This window comes from Lutra lutra, chromosome 8, assembly GCF_902655055.1.
Source record: "Lutra lutra chromosome 8, mLutLut1.2, whole genome shotgun sequence".
Lineage (NCBI taxonomy): Eukaryota > Metazoa > Chordata > Mammalia > Carnivora > Mustelidae > Lutra > Lutra lutra.
The window spans coordinates 46457447-46471520 of NC_062285.1; the positions used below are offsets into that span (position 1 = coordinate 46457447).

The 14074-nt window shown below is 37.3% G+C and overlaps 1 protein-coding gene across 3 annotated transcripts in view; it reads left to right on the plus strand.

Moving 5' to 3' along the window:
• Positions 1-14074, plus strand: part of TAFA2 (TAFA chemokine like family member 2) — a 489998-nt gene that overhangs the window by 325214 nt on the left and 150710 nt on the right. The gene's annotated exons all lie outside the window — the stretch shown is intronic.

Below are 14074 nucleotides of genomic sequence, written 5' to 3' on the forward strand. Positions count from 1 at the left end.
AAGGAAGGGAAGAGCTATGAACTGTAATTTGTTAACATGCACAGCAAATGGAGGAGAGGTGCATAGCTGATGAAAAAAGAATCTTGGTAATGTATCAACATCCACATTCTGTTTCTCCATTTCTCATAGCCCTCAGATCCATTTGCTGCTTAGATAAGTTCACTTCATCCAGGCAAAGCTTATCCAATTGGTCACAGTTGGTTGCAATTTCCAAGGAAATGTGCTTGAGAAGGAATGGTGCCCCCCCCCAAGTTGATAATGCAGTTGGTACCAAGGCCATTATTGATATTCATATCTGCCCCCTCCCGTAGCCATTTTAGATTTCCCTTTCCTTCAGTCAGCACTTCTGCTCATCTGGGAGGCTTGTTTGATGTTTACCCACACATCATACCTGAGAGTTCCGAGCCATGGATTATCATGTTCTTCATGCTATGGTTGTACTTAAAAATTTATAGTTACAACTGAGTATGGAGCTGCCAAAAAATGGCCCAGTTATCTTCTTAGAACCTACCATACTCTTCTCTGCACTCCCTCCTCCCATACACAGCAGCTACCCTCTTCCTCAGGGTCATCAAAGTCATTCACTGCATCAGTATTAACTCCTTTCCTTCTTGGTGGTCTCTGGGATTGACCACGCAGCAGCTGTAGCTTTAAGTTTAGCAGGACTCTTACTGTTTCCCCTGGTAAAGGCATCCCCTTTCTGGAAATCAGTACTCCTAGATTCCTAGAGTATCTTGGTAGTTTTCATAGGAATATTAAGATTGGGTAATTCTGATGGAAAACTTGTTTTACTCAGTAATTTTCAAGTACCTGCAATAAGGCCTGAGAATATTAGCAGTCCATAAAAGAGGCAAAAACCTTTGTCTTTATGGGGTTTTTGTCCTAGAGGTAGGAAAAAGGACAATAAAAAGAAAAATAAAATATTTTTATTATATAAATGGTATGAAAAAAATAAAAGAAGAGGTAGAAGAAGTGTTCAAGAGGGACTGTAATTTTAAATAAGGCCTTTGGGCAAGACCTAAAGTTTCCAGTGGAGCCAACCACAGAAATATCTAGGGAAAAGATGTTCCAGGCAAAGCAGCAGTTAAGTATGAATGCTTTCAAGTAGGAGCATGCCTGGAAACAGCGAGGTATAGCAAGAAGGATGATATTCATAGAGTAGAGTATGTCAGAAAGACAGTGATAGGAGATTAGGTCATTACAGAACAGGTATATGTAGAAGATGAAAGAATGGAATAAATAACTCGAAAATATCAGTGCCATAGCGTTGTGCTCTCAAGAGCAACCAAATGGAGAATTGTGTTATTCTGTTTCCTGAACATGATGTAGAAACACTAGAAATCCAGAGCATTTGGATTTGAAAAATGAGATATTTAAAAATCAGAAAGTGTCACCAGCTTAATAAAATATTCTTAGCTTTGGGAACTAACAGTCTCTCACACACAGATAAATAAGTTTATTGCTCAAACTGCCACAGAGATTCAATTCGGAATTCTCTTGGTTGTACTGGGCTGGGCGTTTTGGGAGGGGGTGGTGATGAACTCGGGCATTGTGACAGCCAGTCAAAAAGCATAAGCAGTATTTCCCCCTTGGAAGCAATTACATTAGGTCTAGCTTCAGATATTAGGGATCAGAGAGGAAACTTTTCAGTTTAGGACTCCAAGTTCCTAACAGAAAAATACAGTCATTAATCTTAGAAGGCTAATATGTTTTCTTGCCTTTTCTTCCTCTACCCATCACGTCCAAACTAAATTTAAAGAAAATGAGTCATCCTTGGATATTTGGGTTGGTAAAGGGTCTATTTTTAGTGTAAAAGAAGTACACATGGGTGAGTTACAGACAAAAAAGAAAATTAAAATTCATTAGCTAATATTGAGTATATACTATTCTCATTGTCATACAAAGTAATTATTCATCTGATTTGGGACTTTTGGTTACAGGGAATTTTTGCAAAGGAAAAAAAAATTGAGATGATTTTCCGTTCAAAGCTTGGATGACAGAGCAATCATTTAATTTTGTTTAACCAGAAAAAAATATTTTTTTACTTGTCTGTTGGTTTGATAGTTTATTCAATTATCCAACCAACTACCCAGTAAACAGAATCTATTTTGAGGGTCTGTTAATCTATAGAGATTGCTAATCTATTTTGAGGGTTGAGTTTTAGATCAAGTTCTGGAGATATGGTACAACATAGGGAATATAGTCCATGGTATTGTAATAGCGTTATATGATGACAGATGGCAGCTACACTTGTGGTGAGCACGGCATAATATATAAACTTATCAAATCACTGTGTCATACATCTGAAACTAATGTAACATTGTGTTTTAACTATACTTCAGTAAAAATAAAAGTGAACAAAATAGGCATGTCCCATGTGATATGAAGCTTACATGTAAACTGACCCTATTCTGAACTTTGAACAACACATTTAATTATTTAATTTTCAGGGTAATACATGTTTATTTGAGAAATTTTGGTAACAAAGAAAAATATCAAGAAGACAAATAGGGACGCCCATAATTTTTCCACATAGCAATTACTAGATGGCATTTGGGTGTATTTTCTTCTGGTTTAATTTATGAACTTATTAAAATACCTGAGAGCTTGATGTTCATTCATTTATGTATTCACACATTTATTGACATGGACTTAGGTGTGTGAAAGACTAAGCCGCCTTGAGCTGGTGATTCTGTTTTAAACCATGCAGGTAGAGGTGTTGTTTTCCTAGAGTTTACCCTACTATATCCTGACCTTTTTCTTCTTTTATTTTAAGATATCTCATGCTTAGAGAATAGTGCGTAAAACATATATGTTACATATGAAAGAATAATTATAAAGCAAACAACTGGGCAACTACCAACCAGGACAAGAAATAGAATGTCAGCCCCTCACTACCCCTCATGCCTAACCCTGACTACAACCCCTCCTCCCACAGTCGTACGGTACTCTTTTCCCGACTTTCTACCCCTAAACAATAGAATATAGTTTTATGTGGTTTTTAATTCTGTAAAAATGGAATCCTGTTATAGCTTTTTTTAGTGTGATTTGCTGCTTACCCTGAAGATTTTCTCCAGAGATTCAGCTTTGCTATGACATAGGATTCTACTATATGAAATGTTGTGATGTGTTTATTTCTTTTACTGTTGACAGACATTTGGGTCTTTCAAGTTGTTGGTTGTTTTTGACAGTGCTGCTGTGGACATTATTGTACATGTATTTTGATTTACATGTATAAAATTCCCCCAGGGTATATTTCTCAGATAGGAAATTTATGAGTCATAATCACATATTTAACTTCATTTTTTTCCCCACTTTATATAGTTAACAGTAAATGATGTGTATTTACTTATATATCTAAAAACTATTCATAAACACATACCTTTAACTGGGCCATAAGAAAACATAACAATGTACTCTAAATTTCTTTGGTAAATTACTTACTTTTAGTGTTAGATTTCTTCTTAATAATTTTTTTAAAGATTTTGTTTATTTATTTGAAAGAGAGGGAGAGCGCAGCAGGAGGAGTGGCAGGCAGAGGGAGAGGGGGAAGCAGGCTCCAAGCTGACCAGGGAGCCCAGGACCCTGAGATCATGACCTGAGCCAAAGGCAGACAACCGACTGAGCCACCCAGGCACCCTACTGTTAGATTTCTTTGGGACTTTTTTATTAGTGTTAATGTAAAATTTTTGTGCAATAATTATTTACATTTAATCTTTAATAATTGTGCATTGGGTTTATTAATAAATTTTGTTCATATTAATTTCTTTACAAAGTTAACACTATTGAGAATTTCTGAGGTCAAAAAGAATAAAACAGATTTGTATCATTTCACACTTGCTCGGGAATGGGGAAATCATATTAAAGTGGTTTAAAATAGGGACTTGGTTACAAAAGTGTTGAAAGGGGAGGAGAAGGAAACAAAGAAGGATCATAGTACTACCCAGACCGTGGTAACCACAGAAAGCCATTCCTCCCCCTTGAGTTGGAAGAGCATAAGGAAGCAGTGTTACCCAGAGCAGAATAGGTTTGCTCTTGAGGTCCGTAAAGCACTACCCCTGATACAGGAATCACTTCCATTGCTACTGAGGAGGAAGCCTGGACCAATTCTCTCATGATATTGCAGGGCCTGGGAAGCTGAATGCTGTCAGTGCTGCTGGACTCTGCTAATGTTGCAACAATCCCCAGGCATCAACGTTATCCTCCCTTAGTACTTTTGAATCCAGAAGCAGGCAAAAAATAGATGACTCCTACTCCCTTCAGTCTCCCGTTCTTATGAGAGCCTTCTTCCTAGAAACAGGCTCCATGATGGAATTCAGTGTGTAAGAAATTTATTGAAGGAAACACTTTTGAAGTACAAAGAGGGCAGGAGCAGAAGTAGATGGGGTGAGCCTTCAGACCATGAAGAAGGTCTGATCCCTGTGAAGAAGACAAGGAAGGAAGATTGCGTAGGAACAGCCTCAAGCTTGAGCCCAGTTTTGAAAAGGTCTTATCTAAACTAATGTGGCATCCTTGAGCAAAGGATACCCTTTGGAGAGTGTCCCATAACGGGCTGTAGTTCTCCTGTCATGCTCAGTCATTGACTGGTAGCAGCTCAGGGAATGTGTGGCCTTGGTGGGATCCTATAATGGATCTTCAGGTGGGGCAGATGGAGATCATAGGTCCACTATGCTCTTTGCGATGGGTTCTTTTGAGGGCGATCGAAACCCACCCCTTATGGCTATTATACCTTGATGGGCAAAATCTCAGCCACAGGGCAATCTGAGAAATCTAGTATCTAAGCTTCTAGCTTCCTTGAATACGGAGAAGAATGAAGACAGAAAAGTGTTGGAGAAGGGGTACCTGGGTGGCTCAGTTGCTTAAGCATCGCCTTTGGCTTAGGTCATGATCCCAGGATCCTGGGATAGAGCCCTACATGGGTCTCCCTGCTCAAGGGGAGCCTGCTTCTCCCTCCATCTCCTTCTGCCACACCCACTGCTTATGGTCTTTCTCTCTCAAATTAATAAATAAAATCTTAATAAAGAAGAAAAATGTTGGGGCGCCTGGGTGGCTCAGTGGGTTAAAGCCTCTGCCTTCAGCTCAGGTCATGATCCCAGGGTCCTGGGATCGAGCCCCACATCGGGCTCTCTGCTCAGCGGGGAGCCCGCTTCCTCCTCTCTCTCTCTCTGCCTGCCTCACTGCCTACCTGTGATCTCTGTCTGTCAAATTAAAAAAAAAAAAAAAAAATCTTAAAAAAAAAAAAAAAGAAGAAGAAAAATGTTGGGGAAGAAAATGACAAGTATCTATCAGAGGAATATTTATACAGGAATTTATATTATTCATACAGGAATATTTATATTATCAAATTGTTCTTTATTTCCTCACAGAGGTATATAAAACTTCACATCTCACCAGTCTGAAAATATTGGCTACTAATTTAAAAAAAAACTTTGTTAAATCAAAAGGTTCTGACATAGCCTATTATTCAAGTTTTAATTAATATTTTTGAGTATTAATGAAAGAATAAATTTTTGAACTATTCATTTTCTATCATTTGAATTATTCATCAATTCCTTTGCCAATTCAATGTTTTGTTCTTTTGATCTGTTTGAGAAGCTTATGTAACTCTTACAGCTTGATCGTATCCATTGTATATCTTTAGATACACTGAATATACACTGTATATACACTGAATTTCAAGTTTAATGGTTTAAAATAATTTTTATATTTCTCAGAACACAAAGCATTCCTACACTGTTGAGAAAGTTTAGAAAATACATAAAAATATTTTAAAACTTTAAAATACCTGTAATCCTATGTATAAATCACTATTTACTCTTGAATATTATTCATATAATATCAAGAATATATCCATAGGGCACCGGGGGGCTCAGTTACCCAGTGACTGCCTTCAGCTCAGGTCATGATCCCAGGGTCTTGGGATCGAGCCCCACCTCAGTCTCTCTCCTTGGCAGGAAGCCTGCTTCTCCCTCTTCCCCTGCTCCTGCTTGTGTTCCCTCCCTTGCTGTCTCTCTCTGTCAAATGAATAAATAAAATCTTAAAAAAAAAAAAAGAATATATCCATAGATTTTTCTCTTTTCTTACTTATATCGCAAGCAGATCTTCATGTTTCCTGTGAAAATACTTAACAATACTATAATACTGGGTATTTGAACTGTTTATTTTTCTCTAGTAAGAATAATCTTGTAATAAATATTTGTATGTGCAATTGTTTTTGCCCATATCTATTTATTAGGTTAGATTTTTAGTGATGGAATTACTTAGTCAAATAACTTAAATTTTAAAATATTATTGTGATTTGACAATGATTTTTTCCTATTATTTATTTTCTTCTCAACATAGCACATACCTTCCCTGATGTCCATCAGCTAGTCACCTTATTCCTCCAGCAACCCTCAGTTTGTTTCCTGAGATTAAGAGCCTCTTATGGTTTGTCTCCCTCACTGGTTTGTCTTGTTTCATTTTTCCCTCCCTTCCCATATGATCCTCTGTCTTGTTTCTCAAATTCCTCATATTAGTGAGATCATATAATAATTGTCTTTCTCTGATTGATTTATTTTACTTAGCAAAATACCATCTAGTTCCATCCACATTGTTGCAAATGGCAAGATTTGGGGGTTTTTTGATGGCTGAATAGTATTCCATTGTATTTATATATCCCATATCTTCTTTATCCATTCATCTGTTGATGGACATCTAGGTTCTTTCCATAGTTTGGCTATTGTGGACATTGCTGCTATAAACATTGGGGTGCATGTGCCCCTTTGGATCACTACATTGGTATCTTTAGGGTAATTACCCAATAGTGTGATTGCTGGGTTGTAGGGTAGATCTATTTTCAACTTTTTAAAGAACCTCCATACTGTTTTCCAGAGTGGCTGCACTCTCACAAAAAGAGTAGGAGGGTTCCCCATTCTCCACATCCTTGCCAACATCTCTTGTTTCCTAACTTGTTAATTTTAGCCATTCTGACTGGCGTGACGTGGTATCTCATTGTGGTTCTGATTTGTATTTCCCTGATGCTGAGTGATGTGGAACACTTTTTCATGTGTCTGTTGGCCATTTGAATATCTTTTTTACAGAAATGTCTATTCATGTCTTCTACCCATTTCCTGATTGGGTAATTTGTTTTGGGGGTATTGAGTTTGATAAGTTCTTTATAGATTTTGGATATTAGCCCTTTATCTGATATGTCATTTACAAATACCTTCTCTCATTCTGTCCATTGTCTTTTTTTTTTTTTTTTTTGACTGTTTCCTTTGCTGTGCAGAAGCTTTTGATCTTGATGAAGTCCCAATAGTTCATTTTTGCCCTTGCTTCCCTTGCCTTTGGCGATATTTCTAGGAAGAATTTGCTGAGGCTGAGGTGGAAGAGGTTGCTGCCTCTGTTCTCCTCAAGGGTTTTGATGGATTCCTGTCTCACATTGAGGTCTTTCATCCATTTTGAGTCTATTTTGTGTATGGTGTAACAAAATGGTCCAGTTTCCTTTTTCTGTATGTGGCTGTCCAATTTTCCCAACACCATTTGCTGAAAAGACTGTCTTTTCTCCATTGAACATTCTTTCCTGCTTTGTCGAAGATTAGTTGACCATAGAGTTGAGGGTCCATTTCTGGGCTCTCTATTCTGTTCCATTGATCTATGTGTCTGTTTTTGTGTCAGTACCATTGTCTTGATGATTACAGCTTTGTAATAGAGCATGAAGTCTGGAGTTGTCATGCCACCAACTTTGGCTTTCTTTTTCAAAATTTCTCTAGCTATTCGGGGTCTTTTCATGTTCATATAAATTTTAGGATTATTTGTTCTATTTCTTTGAAAAAAATGGATGGTATTTTGATAGGGATTCCATTAAATGTAGATTGCTTTAGTTAGAATGGACATTTTCACAATATTTGTTCTTCCAATCCATGAGCATGGAACGGTTTTCCATTTCTTTGTGTCTTCCTCAATTACTTTTATGAGTACATTATAGTTTTCTGAGTACAGATTCTTTGCCTTTTTGGTTAGATTTATTCCTAGGTATCTTATGGTTTTGGGTGCAATTGAAATGGGATAACTCCTTAATTTCTCTTTCCTCTGTTTTGCTGTTGGTGTAGAGAAATGCAACTGATTTTCGTGCATTGATTTTATATCCTGACACTTTACTGAATTCCTGTACAAATTCTAGCAAATTTGGAGTGAAGCCTTTGGGGTTTTCCACATAAAGTATCCTATTATCTGCAGAGAGTGAGAATTTCACTTCTTTGCTGATTCAGATGCCTTTTATTTCTTTTTGTTGTCTGATTGCTGAGGCTAGGACTTCTAGTACTATGTTGAATAGCAGTGGTAATAGTGGAGATCCCTGCCATGTTCCTGACCTTAAGGGAAAAGCTCTCAGTTTTTCCACATTGAGGATGATGTTTGCTGTATGTTTTTCATAGTTGGCTTTATTGATATTGAGGTAGGTACCCTCTATCCATACACTGTGAAGAGGTTTTTAAAATTAATTAATTAATTAATTAATTAATTTTATTTCTTTTCAGAATTCATTGTTTATTGTTTATTCATTGTTTATGCACCACACGCAGTGCTCCATGCTATACGTGCCCTCCATAATACCCACCAACCAGGCTCCCCCAACCTCCCACCCCCTGCCCATTCATAACCTTCAGATTGTTTTTCAGAGTCCATAGTCTCTCATGGTTCATCTCCCTGTCCAATTTCCCTCAACTCCCTTCTCCTCTCCATTTCCTCCATGTTATTTCTTATGCTCCACAAATAAGTGAAACCATATGATAATTGACTCTCTCCGCTTGACTTATTTCACTCAGCATAATTCTTCCCATCTCATCCATGTTGATACAAAAGTTGGGTATTCATCCTTTCTGATGGAGGCACAATACTCCATAGTGTATATGGACCACATCTTCCTTATCCATTCGTCCGTTGAAGGGCATCTTGGTTTTTTCTGCAGTTTGGCGAACGTGGCCATTGCTGCTATGAACATTGGGGTACAGATGGCCCTTCTTTTCACTACATCTGTATCTTTGGGGGTAAATACCCAGTAATGCAATTGCAGGGTCGTAGGGTAGCTCTATATTTAATTTCTTAAGGAATCTCCACACTGTTCTTCAAAGTGGCTGCACCAACATGCATTCCCACCAACAGTGTAAGAGGGTTCCCCTTTCTCCACATCCTCTCCAACACACATTGTTTCCTGTCTTGCTAATTTTGGCCATTCTAACTGGTGTAAGGTGGTATCTCAATGTGGTTTTAATTTGAATCTCCCTGATGGCTAGTGATGATGAACATTTTTTCATGTGTCTGATAGCCATTTGTATGTCTTCATTGGAGAAGTGCCTGTTCATATCTTCTGCCCATTTTTTGACATGATTATCTGTTTTGTGTGTGTTGAGTTTGAGAAGTTCTTTATAGATCCTGGATATCAATCTTTTGTCTGTACTGTCATTTGCAAATATCTTCTCCCATTCCGTGGGTTGCCTCTTTGTTTTGTTGGCTGTTTCCTTTGCAGTGCAGAAGCTTTTGGTCTTGGTGAAGTCCCATAAGTTCATTTTCACTTTTGTTTCCTTTGCCTTTGGAGACATATCTTGAAAGAAGTTGCTGTGGCTGATATTGAAGAGGTTACTGCTTATGTTGTCCTCTAGGATTCTGATGGATTCGTGTCTCACATTGAGGTATTTTATCCATTTCGAGTTTATCTTTGTGTACGGTGTAAGAGAATGGTCGAGTTTCATTCTTCTACATAGAGCTGTCCAATTTTCCCAGCATCATTTATTGAAGAGACTGTCTTTTTTCCACTGTATATTTTTTCCTGCTTTGTCGAAGATTATTTGACCATAGAGTTGAGGGTCCATATCTGGGCTCTCTATTCTGTTCCACTGGTCTATGTGTCTGTTTTTATGCCAGTACCATGCTGTCTTGGTGATCACAGCTTTGTAGTAAAGCTTGAAATCAGGCAGTGTGATGCTGCCAGTTTTGTTTTTGTTTTTCAACATTTCCTTAGCAATTCGGGGTCTCTTCTGATTCCATACAAATTTTAGGATTATTTGCTCCAGCGCTTTTAAAAAATACCGGAGGAATTTTGATCAGAATGGCATTAAAAGTATAGATTGATCTAGGCAGTATAGACATTTTAACAATGTTTATTCTTCTGATCCAAGAGCATGGAATGGTCTTACATCTTTTTATGTCTTCTTCGATTTCTTTCATGAGTGTTCTGTAGTTCCTTGAGTACAGATCCTTTACCTCTTTGGTTAGGTTTATTCCCAGGTATCTTAAGGTTCTTGGTGCCATAGTAAATGGAATCGATTCTCTAATTTCCCTTTCTGTGTTTTCACTGTTAGTGTATAAGAAAGCCACTGATTTCTGTACATTGACTTTGTATCCTGCCACATTACTGAATTGCTGTATGAGTTCTAGTGGTTTGGGTGTGAAGAGTTTTGATGAAGAAAGAATGCGGTACTTTGTCAAATGCTTTCTCTGCATCTATGGTTCTTGTTCTTTCTTTTATGAGCATATTATATCACATTGATTGATTTGCAGATGTTGAACCAAACTTGCAGCCCAAGGAATAAATCCCACTTGGTCATAGTGAATAATCCTTTTAATGTATTGTTGGGTCTTACTGGCTAGTATTTCAGTGAGAATTTTTGCATCCATGTTCATCAAGATTATTGTAATAATCTTACTTACTTACTGTAATTCTCCTTCTTGATGGAGTCTTTGTCTGGTTTTGGCCTCAAGGTAATGTTGGCCTCATAAAATGAGTTTGGAAGTTTTCCCTCCATTTCTATTTTTTGGAACAGTTTCAGCAGAGAATTAATTCTTTTTCAAATGTTCGGTAGAATTCCCCTGGGAAGCCATCTGGCCTTGGGCTCTTGTTTGTTGGAAGATTTTTGATGACTGCTTCATTCTCCTTACTGGCTATGGTTCTGTTCAGGTTTTCTATTTCTTCCTGGCTCTGTTTTGGTAGTTTATTTGTCTCTAGGAATGCATCCATTTCTTCCAGATTGTCAAATATGCTGGCGTGTAGTTGCTCATAATATGTTCTTATAATTGTTTGTGTTTCTTTGGTATTGGTTGTGATCTCTCCTCTTTCATTCATGATTTTATTTATTTGGGTCCTTTCTCTTTTCTTTTTGATAAGTCTGGCCAGGGGTTTATCAAGCTTATTAATTCTTTCAAAGAACCAGCTCCTAGTTTCATTGATTTGTTCTGCTGTTCTTTTGGTTTCAATTTCCTTGATTTCTGCTCTGATCTTTATTATTTCTCTTCTCCTGCTGGGTTTAGGCTCTTTTTGCTGTTCTTTCTCCAGCTCTTTTAGGTGTAGGGTTAGGTTGTGTACTTGAGACCTTTCTTGTTTATTGAGAAAGGCTTGTATTGCTATATATTTCCTCTCAGGACCGCCTTTGTTGTGTCTCAAAGATTTTGAACAGTTGTGTTTTCATTTTCATTTGTTTCCATGAATTTTCTAAATTCTTCTTTAATTTACTGGTTAACCCATTCAGTCTTTAGTAGGATGCTCTTCAGCCTCCATGTATTTGAGTTCTTTCCAACTTTTCTTTTGTGATTGAGTTCTAGTTTCAGAGCATTGTGGTCTGAAAATATGCAGGGAATGGATCCCAGTCTTTTGGTACTAGTTGAGACCTGATTTGTAACTCAGAATGTGATCTATTCTGAAGAATGTTCCATGTGCAGTAGAGAAGAATGTCTATTCTGCTATTTTCGGATGGAATGTTCTAAATACATCTGTGATGTCCATCATGTCTAGTGTATCATTTAAAGCCTTTATTTCCTTTTTTATCTTTTGCTTAGATGATCTGTCCATTTCAGTGAGGGAGGTGTTAAAGTCTCCTCCTGTTATTGTTTTATTTTTGATATGTTTTTTTGATTTAGTTGTTAATTGGTTTATAATTGACTGCTCCCATGTTAGGGACATAGATATTTAAAATTGTTAGCTCTTCTTGTTGGATAGACCCTTTAAGTATGATATAGTATCCCTCCTCATCTCTTATTATGGTCTTTGGCTTAAAATCTAATTTATCTGATATAAGGATTGCTGCCTCAGCTTTCTTTTGATGTCCATTAGCATGGTAAATTGTTTCCCATTCCCTCATTTTAAATCTGGGGGTGTCTTTGGGTCTAAAATGAGTTTCTTGTAGATAGCATATTGATAGGTCTTTTTTTTTTTTTTTTTTAATCTAGTCTGATACCCTGTGTCTTTTGATTGGGGCATTTAGCCCATTTACATTCAGGGTAACGATTGAAAGATATGAATTTAGTGCCATTGTATTGCCTGTAAGGTGACTCTTACTCTATAGTGTTTCTGTTACTTTCTGGTCTGTTACTTTTTGGGTCTCTCTTTGCTTAGGGGACCCCTTTCAATATTTGGTTTGGTGTTTGCAAATTGTTTTGGTTTCGTGTTTGCAAATTGTTTCAATTTTTGTTTGTCCTGGAAGCTTTTTATTTCTCCTTCTGTTTTCAGTGACAGCCTAACTGGATATAGTATTCTTGGCTGCATGTTTTTCTTATTTAGTGCTCTGAATATGTCATGCCAGTTCTTTCTGGCCTGCCAGGTCTCTGTGGATAGGTCTGCTGCCAATCTAATATATCCACTATTGTATGTTACAGACATCTTGTCCTGAGCTGCTTTCAGAATTTTCTCTTTGTCACTAAAACTTTTAAGTTTTACTATTAGATGATGGGTATGGATCCATTTTTATTGATTTTGAGGGGGGTTCTGTATACCTCCTGGATTTTGGTGCTTGTTCCCTTTGCCATATTAGGGAAAATTCTCTACAATAATTCACTCCAATATATCTCTTGCCCCCCCTCTCTTTCTTCTTCTGGAATCCCAATTATTCTAATATTGTTTCGTTTTATGGTATCACTTATTGCTTGAATTCTCCCCTCGTGGTCTAGTAGTTGTTTGTCTCTCTTTTGCTCAACTTCTTTATTCTCTATCATTTGGTCTTCTAAGTCACTAATTCTGTCTTCTGCCTCATTTATGCTAGCAGTGAGAGCCTCCATTTTTGATTGCACCTCATTCATAGCTTTTTTTATTTCAACTTGGTTAGATTTTAGTTCTTTTATTTCTCCAGAAAGGGATTCTCTAATATCTTCCATTCTTTTTTTGAGCCCAGCTAGCACCTTAATAATTGTTTTTCTGAACTCTAGTTCTGACATACTACTAATGTCCGTATTAATCTGATTATGTCTGTAGCTGTCAGTACTGCCTCTTATCCTTATTCTTTTTTTTTTTTTTTTTGGAGAGTTTTTCTGTCTTGTCATTTTATCCAGATAAGAATAGATGAATGAGAGAACAAAATGTTAAAAGTGTAGCAGCAACCCCAGAAAAATATGCACGAATCAAATCAGAAGAAATCTGAAACCAGGGGAGAAGAAAGGGGGGAAAAAAAAGAAAAAAATATGATATATAGTATGGTGGTGAATAGTCTAGTCTATACAATGAAAATTTAAAAAGATTTTTAAAAAGGTATTGATAAGATAAAATAGTTAAAAATGTTAAAATAGGAAAGAGGCAAAATTTAAAACAATAGAATAAGAAAAAACGTAAAAAAATTTAACTTTGAAAGACTAAAGGTCATGGGAAAAAAAGATATGAATTCTATGTGTTGCTTTTCTCTAGCTCTGGAGTGCTATCATTTTTTTCGATTGGTGAACTTGGTCTCTGTTGTATGTTCTTGCTGATCTTTGAGGGGAGGGGCCTGTTGCAGTGATTCTCAAATGTCTTTGCCTGAGGTGGAATTGCTCTGCCCTTGCCAGGGGCTAGGCTAAGTAATCTTCTCGATTTTGGTCTCGGTTGCTTTTGTTCCCTGAATGCTTTCCATACAGCTTTGGAGGAGGAGAATGAAATGACAGCCTCCCAATCTCTACCCAGTAGGAGCTGAGAGCTCAGGGCCCCACTCCTCATTGTGCTCTCAGAGAAAAGCAGTCAATTCCTCCTGTCTCCCTGGTCTCTGGCCGTACTCTGAGCTCACCTAATCTGTGAATGAGTGTTTCTATCTCTGGTGCACAGCCCCATTTGGAGTCTCCAAACCTAACAGATTTCTGCAGA